Raw genomic sequence first — 9,245 nt, 5'->3', positions numbered from 1 at the left:
TTCAAGGTCAAATCAAATCGATAGTCAAAGATCTGGACAGCAAATTGAAATCTGTCTTGACTCCAGCATTCTTTCCTCCCAAACAAAAAAGCCCTGTCTGTTTCTGCTGCTCTGGTGTTTTGGTAGACATAAATGAGGCTCAAGCAAACCCGTGACAATGGCACTTAGGATTTATGGCCTCTTATTCTCAACAGGCTGAATTATACAGATTCTCACAGAGGATGAGAATGTGTCAAATAAATACAAATATAAATGTCCAAGCTTAATTCTAAGAACATGGAGAAGGAGCAGAACTGTTATAAGAAAGTGTAGGGGAAGCTATCTAGACCTCTGGAAGAGAAGGGGAGGGAAATCAGAAAACCACTCTCCCTATGTTAAGAGAGGAAGGAGCAGGTCGGGTGGCTTTTGCCCTGTTTTCAGCTGCAGGGACTGAGAAGCCTAGTCCAGGTTCAATGCGCCATTCTTAAAGCAGTGAACAAAATCCCTCTTTGTTCCCCAGTGAAACTTATCTCTGAAGAGCTGCACCACTTCCTGTGAGATAGAGCCCTGCAGATGTGTCCTGGGAGACCCGCCCCACTCCTCTGTATCCAGTCACAAGTGCAAGAATGGTCACTTTGTCCTGCTGGCGGAAAATGACACTGACTCCTCTGAGCCCTGTTGGGGTTACCAAGTGGGTAAAACTTCCTGCTCAGAAGAGAGTCTGAGGATGTGTGTGTGTGTGTGTGTGTGTGTGTGTGTGTGTGTGTGTGTGTCTGTGAGTGTGTGTGTCTATCTGGTTTTTTTTTCATCTTTTGTGAATTTGCTTAGCTATTTTTAGAGCTGAAGAAGACAGTAAGGAAAGCCAGTATAGCCCAGTGTTTTCCAAACTGCTTTCTGTGGAACCTGTGCAAAGATTGGAAGCCCCTGAAACTGGAAGGAGAAGATAGATTGAGTAGAAGCACTAAGTTTGTCCCTGCACCCTTCTATCTGCCTCCTGTCCCTTGCCAGCTCCAACAATCAAAGGAGTTCTGAAAATTTGACGTGGCAGAGTTGATAGCATTTCATTCAAAGACTTGTTTAGCTTTAAAGAGTTTTGATATGCCAGTTCCTGCTGTGGGACAATGGTTTTGTACCTTGTCAAGATTTGTCACTTGTATTTTAATAAACACTGATTGGCCAGTAGCCAGGCAGGAAGTACTGGTGGGGCAATGAGAACAGGAGAATTCTGGGAAGAGGAAAGGCTCAGTCTACAGTTGTCATCCAGACACAGAGAAAGCAAAATGAGACTGTCTCGCTGATAAAAGATACCAAGCCACGTGGCTAACACAGACAAGAATTATGGGCTAATGCAAACTGTAAGAATTAGTTAATAAGAAGCCTGAGCTAATAGGCCAACCAGTTTATAATTAATGTAGTCCTCTGTGTATTTCTTTGGAACTGAATGGCTACAGGACCGGGCAGGACTGAAACCTCAGTCAACAAATTCCTTTGGGGGTTAAGGATTTGTCTAAAAATCTAGCTCCCATCCTGATAACACAGAGCTGTGTGATTCTGACTCATTCAACGCTCCTCATTCAACGCTCACCTTAGCCACCCTCATCTGTAAGATGAGGCGATCCTAACAATGTGCCCAGTTATATACTGACTAGATATTCCAGTCGAGCATGCACTTCATGTCTATTCACACTGACAACTATTTATCAGCACACTCTGGGGCCAAGCACTGTCTTTTGATAGAAAAGTCAAAAATGATAAATATAATCTCTTCCATAAAGGAATTCATGATCTGAGCTACAGACAGAAAACAAATTGTACAATGAAAGGTAAAGAGTCCTGAACTTAGCTCAGGGGCCATTATTTCAAACTATGGAATCCATAACAGCTGTCATTAGGAATTGCTGAACTAATATTAGCATCAAAGTTGCCTCCGAACTTATGTAAAACATGTAAAAAAAATAGGCACAAAAATAAAAAAAAAAAAAGGAAAGGAATATACCACACCATTAAACACATTCAAAGAAGAGCTAGAAAGAAAGGGGCCCAAGCACCAGCTACAGTATCTAACACAGCATTAAAAGCAGCCATACATGGTTTTCTATTCAGGGGTGACTACGAAGAGCTTAACCAAGGAGGATGAGCATTTCCGGAATGATAGCCTTACCCTTGTCAGCCCTAAGTTTAGGGTTCATGGACAAATCCCCTGTGCTACACCATATACACCTGAGACACGTCAGGAGGGGAAATGAAGACCAAGCCATTCAAGTTAAATGATTCCACTGAAAGCAAGTACATCTGGATGCCTGCCCAAGCTCACCGTCACCTGGTTGTGTGGTTTGTTTAATTTTTAATATCCTGCCTTTCCTCGTCGGTAAATGGAATAACAATTACCTATGCAAAGGGATTGGTGTGCTATATAGTCAGCCATTCCCTCATCCCTAACAACCTAGTTGTTATATTCAGTGCTCCCTGATGTTGTCCAAGCCTCATTTTTCTCTGAAATCACTCCAGGGGAAAATGATTCAGAGAAGACTGGAACTTCACTACAGAAAAATACGTTGGGAAAAGCATCGAATCCGTGGGTTAACCTTTAGATTAAATGAAGAAGAGTTACAATGAAGCCAGTACAGGTTTCTCCCAGAGAATCAGGAAAGAAAGGCCCTGTACAATGGCTTAATTCTCAACTAAGATAAAGTATGGTGTTCTTTATGACATTCCTACTTGTAAACTCAGAATTCGTAGTTACCAACAGATAGTGCTATAATATACAGAAATTCACATTTAGTGCTACTAAAATTGATGGGCTGTTTAAACGGGGCTGTTAGAAGGGGTTTTCATTTTTCTCCAGTGGAAACAATGAGCCACATTAAATTCATGTCTAGATAATGGAACAGAGAGAAAGCCTTGAAATTGGGAGTAATTGACAGGCGGAAGAGCATCACGCTTCCCCGTTTGTGTTTATATCTATGAATGGCACAGGACGTGAATGGATTATGCTGGATCACTGACCGTCAGCTCATTAAACTGGGAGCTCTGTTTCCCAGAGTTCGACTTTGTGAATGATTCTCAGTGAGAGTCAGCAAAGAACTTGTATTTGGTCTGAGCAACCCTGGAACAGGGCCCATTAGTCTCTGGAGGTCACAATGGCAAGCAGACACAGGTCTCCCCGGTATTTAACTGATCCTCACTTTCAGCCCACACCTAGTTTTTCTTCTCTCGCACTAGCTTCCCTGAACAGTGAGCTGTTCTAGGCTGGCCAGCAGACTCTTGAGGGCTGACCCCTACAGACGGTCCCCACACAGAGGCCACACTCTTACTGACCTCACTACAAGCAGCTTCTTCTGTTTACTTCAGGGTGTAGCCATGCCTGGTTTCTGTGGTGTTCCATCTTACCCATCTGAACCAAGATCTTTGAAAACGGGGTTGATGATGTATGTCACCGAACTTTAATCATCTTTGTGATGCTCACCTCACCAGCGCTTTCCATGGTTATGTAAACTTTGGTCCTCACAGCTAATCAAGCAGTCTCTGCCTCCTTGATGGATTTTTGGCATATATAGAAAATTCAGTAGAAAACACAAAAGCTGCCATAACATTAAACCTAAAATACTCAGCACTGCCTTTAACACTGGGCAACAAAACAGGCAGAATGAGTAATTAGGACATTGTTGGTTAAAAAAAATACAAAATCAAGGATAAAATTATTTTTATATGCCAGATAAGGGGGAAAATCTATTTTGTAAATGGCAAAATCATTAGCAAAGTTATCTGTTGTGGTAATTTGGAAGAAAGAACATACACCTCATGGTTTTTAATCTTATAGATCTGCTTTATAGTCTTTCAAAGTCCTGATTGGTATCTTTATCTGCATGGTATCTTTATCTGCAAATGGTGCATTAAGAGAAAATATAAACTAAGGAGATAAGTGACCAATTTTGAGCAAAGCTGTTTTAATATATATGCAAATTGTGTTTCTACAACAATACTTGCATGAGTGTGTGACTTGTGCACACACTCACACAGAGGCATGTGTGCACACACGTATCTTTTTAGAGATCATGAATTGGAAAATGAGACTCTCCAACAAAACTTCTAGATTAAGAAACAGCCCTGGAATAAATATAAAAGTTAACTATATGTTCTAACATTCTTTATTAAGAAATCTAATATTTTAAGACAGCAACCAAAAAACCAAACCCAATCCTCAGTCTGCACACCCAGCCCTAGCACCTGAAGCACAGATCCTGCACCAATTATGCCTGACAAGTTCTTCCAGAACCAAGCCCATCGCCCAGGCCTAACTGCCCACACTAGCTTAGCCTGTGAATTCCCCAAAACTCTGATCACCACCTCTATTCCTGCACTAGCAGGCCAGACTGCAGACCAAAATTCCCTCACTGGCTCACCCTGAAGCAGACTAGACTCTTACATTAGACACACAACCAATGAAAGAAGTCCATACACCAGACCACGTTGCAAAATCACAACATAAAAAGCTAAGATATTATAACATCCTCAGCCCCCCCCCAAAAGGAAACACTAGAGGTGTTCTTTACTGAAAATTATCTGGATGAAGCCCAGGACACAGAACTTAAAAAAAGCAATCATAAACTTAATCAAAGAATTCATGGGATTAAAGAAGACAAATAAATAGTTCAGTGAATTTACAGACAGTAAGTGCTTTATCAATGTCCAAGAAAAGACAAATACATAATTGGATGGAATGACAGAAACAGTTCAGGATTTCAGATGTGAATTCAGTAGAGAGACAAAAATGTTGACGAGAACTCAAGCTGAATTGAGGATGAAATTGCAAGATTCAATAACCCAATTGGAAAGCTCAGGGAAAGCCTTACTAATAGGATAGATCAAGTAGAAGATATTGGAACGTGAAGATAATGTAAAATACTGAACCAGTCAAGCAAAAGGTATAGGGAAAGTTTTAAGACACACACACACACACACACATACACACACACACACACACACAAGTCCAGAAACTTTGGAACAGCATAAATCGTTGAGACATAAGGATAAATAAAGAGGAAGAATGACAGGTCAATAGTATAGACCAGAGCTCCATGAGGCTCTTAGAAGAAAACTTCCCCAAATTAAGGAAAAAATACACCCATACAGATACAAAACACAAAAAATTTCAAACACACAGGACCAGTAAAGAAACTCATTTAATGTTATACTTAAAACACCAAATATACAGAAGGAGGAAAATGTCTTGAATGCTGCAGGAGAAAAATCACAAATTCAAGGAATGGAAAACCTATTAGAACAACAACTGGTTCCTCAATGAAAATTTTAAAGGCCCTAAGAGCCTAGAATACTGTGCCCTGAGTTCTAAAAGCCTATGGATGACAATCCAGCCAAATAATCTGCCATAGTTGAAGGAGGGGTGAGATGTAAACAGGCTAAAAGAACCCATGTCTACTGCCATCAAACCAGTCCTCCAGAGAATACTAGAATCACTACTTCACCGTGAAGAGATGAATACAAAAAACTATAAAAAATAAATAAATAAACCTACAATAGCTAGAACATAAAATAAGCCTAAGAAAACAAACAACAAAAGAAAGAAGAAAGAAGGAAGGAAGGAAAAAAGGAACGAAGGAACGAAGGAACAAAGGAAGGAAATGACAGTACTCATCACATACCTTTCAACAATAACTTGAACTATTAATGTCTCCAATCAAACAACACAGGTTGGTTGCATAGATTAAAAAACAAGATCCAGGGCTGGGGATATTTCTCAAAGGTTCAGAGGGCTGGCTGTTCTCTCTACTCAACTTCTTTTTCAAAATTTTCTATTTATTTTCTTACAAAAACTATCTCTTCTGATTTTACATACCAATCCCAGTTCTCAATGTCTCCCCATCCTCCTGTTCCCTCCACCTTCCTCCTCACTCCATCCTCCATCCACTCCTCAGAGAGAGTAAGGCTTCCCATAGGGAGTCAACAGTCTAGCACATTGCTTTGAGGAAGGACCAAGGCCCTCCCTACTATATCTAGGCTGAGCAAGGTATATTTCCAAAGAGAATGAGCTCCAAAAAGCCAGTACAAGCAGTAAGGATAAATCCTGGTCCCACTACCAGTAGCGCTACAGTCTGCCCCAGCCATACAACTGTCACCCACATTCAGAGGGCCTACAGGAAATGTAAAAATACAGTCCAAGATTTGTTACTAAAGGTTCTGGATACAGAAAAATTACTCTGTATCACAAAGAAACATGTAATTCCTGTGCTATTTAAATGACTTTATAGAAAGGGACAGGAACCAAAATCTTAACAAGTGAATTTAGAAAATGAACATGAGCCTGCTACTTTATACATTAGAATCATAAGGGAGACAACTCTAGCTAAAATGCAAAGTTATGCAAATGTCATCTTTCTATGCACTACGTAAGCAAATCACAGCTCCAGGTTTTATGGATTATATGCTATGACATATGAAAAAGATATTACAGAACTAACAAAATTAAAAAATAAATGAATGCTGACTGATCTTCCAGAGGCCCCAGCACACACATTCAAGCTCCCAGCCATCTCTAACTCCATTACCAGGAGATCTGACGTCCTCTTCTAGTCTCCGTGAGCACAAAGCTTGTACAGAGTACACAGAAATAAGTTCAGGCAGAAAAGAATACATATATGATTATTTTTAAATTTTTAAAAGAAATAAAACACATTTTTCTGTTTATAAGAAACTTGTAATACTTTCAACTATAAATACCATCTTAAAGTTAAGGCTAGGAAAAGTAATCTAAGCAAATGGAGCCAGTAAGCAAAGAGGTATAGCTATCCTAATATCTGACAAAATACATTTTAAACTAAAGCAAACCAAAAGAGATAAAGAGAGCCACTTCATTCTAATCAAGGGAACAATCTACCAAGAAGACATGACTATTATAAATATATATACACCAAACTTTGGCATACCCAATTTCATAAAAGTGTTCTACTGGACTATATGACCCTGATTAACTCAAATTTAGCAACCATAGCTGATTTAAATATCCTACTTTTCCCCAATAGATAGATTTATCTGGACAAAATATAAACAGAGAAACCCTGGAATTAAATAATATTATATATGAAATGAACCTAACAGATATCTATAGAATGTTTCACCCAAACACAAAAGAATATGTATTCTACTCAGCAGTTCATCTTAGGTTCTCTAAATCAGACTGCATATTGAGACACAAAACAAATCTTAACAAAATCAGAAAAATTAAAACAACTCCATGTATAATAGACCATAATATAATAAAGCCTAAAATCAATAGCAAGCAAATCTCTAGAAATTACACAAACTCAGAGATTTTAAAAATTGAATGATGAATAGGTAAAATAAGAAAGAAAAATATTCCTGAAACATAATGGAAATGAAAGCACAACATAACAAAATCGATATGACATACTAAAATCAGTCCAATATGGAAAATATATAGCTCTACGGGAATGTGCCTACACTGAAAATCAGAAAGACTGCAAACAAATGACTTACTGATGCAACTCAAGACTTTGGAGAATCAAGAGCAAACCATAACCAAATCCAGTAGATGGGAATAAATAATAAAAACAAAAGAGACATTAATGAAATAGAAACAAAGAAAATGATACAAAGAATCAACAAATCTGGCTCTTTGATAATATAAACAAGATTGACAGACCCTTAACCCCCCAACTAGCTAAAAGAAAGAGAAGATCCAAACAATTAGAATCAAAAACTAGCAGGGAAATATCACAACAGATGCCAAAGAAATTCATAGTATTATAGCGGTACATTCCAAGAACTTATTTTTTAACAGTGGTACTTTTATTTACTTTGTTGAGTCATAAAGTTGTAAAAACAATTGTTAAATTAGATACCAAGCAAAACAGAAAGGTACTTTAGAAGTCCAGCTACCTTGGAGTTTATTTAAATTAAAGGAAAGGTCATGTTTTCATGCAATACATACTTGGTTCTTTAAATAACAATTGTGACAAACAGCAGAAAAAATTAGAGAATGCTGCACTTGTGATCCATACAAAACATCAACATTTTGGGTTGTACATGATTAAAGAAACATCTCACTTTTCGAAATACTGTAATAGCCAGTCTATAGAGGCATGCTGTTATGTGGGCATAGGAATGCAATTTAGAAAAGAAAAAAATCACACTGGAACTACTCAATTTCTTTAAAATCACTGAGCAAAAAAGCAACATTGAACTTCCATACTGATTTTATGCCACTTCTATACAGTACCTTAACTTAAATCCAAGAGCAAAGTTAAGACTCTCCTCCTCTATTTTTGGTAAACAACTGCATGGTAAAGTTAGATGACTTTCCCTCTGGGAGTATCCTATTGAATATTTTATTTAAAAGAGGACAGGTTTAGCACTTTTATACTGATGCCACCAATGTTAATATTTCTTGGGAATCTCAGGAAGGTTCATATTCTTTACAACTGATAAGCCTACCTCAGATCTCTTCTGTTTATTTTGTGCATTAATTTGTGTAACAATCTCATTCACATTGGTCTCCAATACCATTCCCCCATCACTATTTCTGCAAGAATTGTGTGACCCTTGTCTACATGGAATATTAAATCTAGTTCACAGGCATTTTCTTTCTTTCTTTCTTCTTTCCTTCCTTCTTTTCTTTTTTTTTTTTTGTTTTTTTTTTTGTTTGTTTGTTTGTTTGTTTTTCAAGACAGGGTTTCTCCATAGCTTTTTGGTTCCTGTCCTGGAACTAGCTCTAATGTTTATCTAATGTTTCCACAAATACTTGAATTAGGTCTAAAATGCCAAGTTCACTTTCTGAGAAATCCACACAGAAGACAAAATATAGCGTTGCATAATGTCTATGAATCAGTTTGTTGTCAAAGCCTCTGATTAATAACCCTTCTAGGAAATTACAAACGTTCTCATCTCGCTTAGACACCATATGAAAAGGCTTCCTGATGATCTGCTGTTGTGTTGATCTTCACTATAGGGCTGGGAGAACTTGGAGAGCCTCGGTTACTCATGGTTATTGAAGATGAGGATGGCCTTGATCATGGCTGGGCTGGACCAACCCAGTGGGTGCTGGGATCCTGGGCGGGGGCGGGCGTGCAAGCCTCACCTCTGGGAGCTTGCTGCCACTGCTTCTTCATCCGCCCCCTCCCACACGTGCTACTCTAATGTATACTCCATTAAATTTGAAAATATTTTTAAATGGATGTGTCCAGACTCCGCCAAATCACCAAAGTTAAACCAAGACAAGACCAACAACT

General features: G+C 38.5%; 1 pseudogene; it reads right to left on the bottom strand.

The window, feature by feature from the left end:
- Positions 1-8,345: 8,345 nt before the first annotated feature.
- Positions 8,346-9,030, bottom strand: LOC126498066 (AP-3 complex subunit sigma-1-like; annotated as a pseudogene).
- Between the last annotated feature and the right edge of the window lie 215 nt (positions 9,031-9,245).

The sequence above is a fragment of the Alexandromys fortis genome, unplaced genomic scaffold, assembly GCF_014885135.2.
Source record: "Alexandromys fortis isolate MF-2015 unplaced genomic scaffold, M_Fortis_MF-2015_v1.1 scaffold_13, whole genome shotgun sequence".
Classification (NCBI taxonomy): Eukaryota; Metazoa; Chordata; class Mammalia; order Rodentia; family Cricetidae; genus Alexandromys; species Alexandromys fortis.
This window is presented reverse-complemented; position numbering and strand designations above follow the sequence as displayed.